Source organism: Eimeria mitis, genomic scaffold, assembly GCF_000499745.2.
Source record: "Eimeria mitis Houghton genomic scaffold, Emh_scaff266, whole genome shotgun sequence".
Classification (NCBI taxonomy): domain Eukaryota; phylum Apicomplexa; class Conoidasida; order Eucoccidiorida; family Eimeriidae; genus Eimeria; species Eimeria mitis.
This window is the reverse complement of record NW_013571002.1, coordinates 8,763-9,426: the sequence shown is the minus strand read 5'-3', so window position 1 is coordinate 9,426 and position 664 is coordinate 8,763.

Sequence of the window (664 nt, the reverse complement as noted above, 5' to 3'; positions counted from 1 at the left end):
AAAAAAAAAAAAAAAAAAAAAAAAAAAAAAAAAAAAAAAAAAAAAAAAAAAAAAATATATTTGTTTCTTTTTGCATGCACGCTAATGAGTACCCAAACAAACAACCAGAAGGGGGTATCTCCCCCTCGTTTTCGTGCTGCAGCAGCAGCAGCAGCAGCAAGCAGCAGCCCCCCCCCTAGCAGCAGCAGCAGCAGCAGCAATCCAAGACAGCAGCACCATAACAACAACAACAAAAGCAGCAGAACCAGCACCAGCACCAGCACCAGCAGCAGCAGCAGCAGCAGCAGCAGCAGCAGTATGCGTGGTACTAGTTCTTCTTCTTTCTCTATCCCCCTAGATACCTCTAAAGAAGCTCGTGATGCTTTTGCTGCAGAATGGAGACAGCTGCAGCAGGAAAATATATCTTCTGCTGATTATTATTTTAACTCTTATGCACATTTCAGTATTCACGAAGAAATGATCAAAGACACTGTACGCACCAGTAAGTACTCATATATTTGCTGCTGCTGCTGCTGCTGCTGCTGCTGCTGCTGTTGCTGCTGCTGCTGCTGTTGCTGCTGCTGCTGCTGCTGCTGCTGCTGTTGCTGCTGTTGCTGCTGTGTTGCTGCTGCTGCTGTTGTTGCTGCTGTGCTGCTGCTCTTCCTCCTCCTCCCGCTGCTCTTCC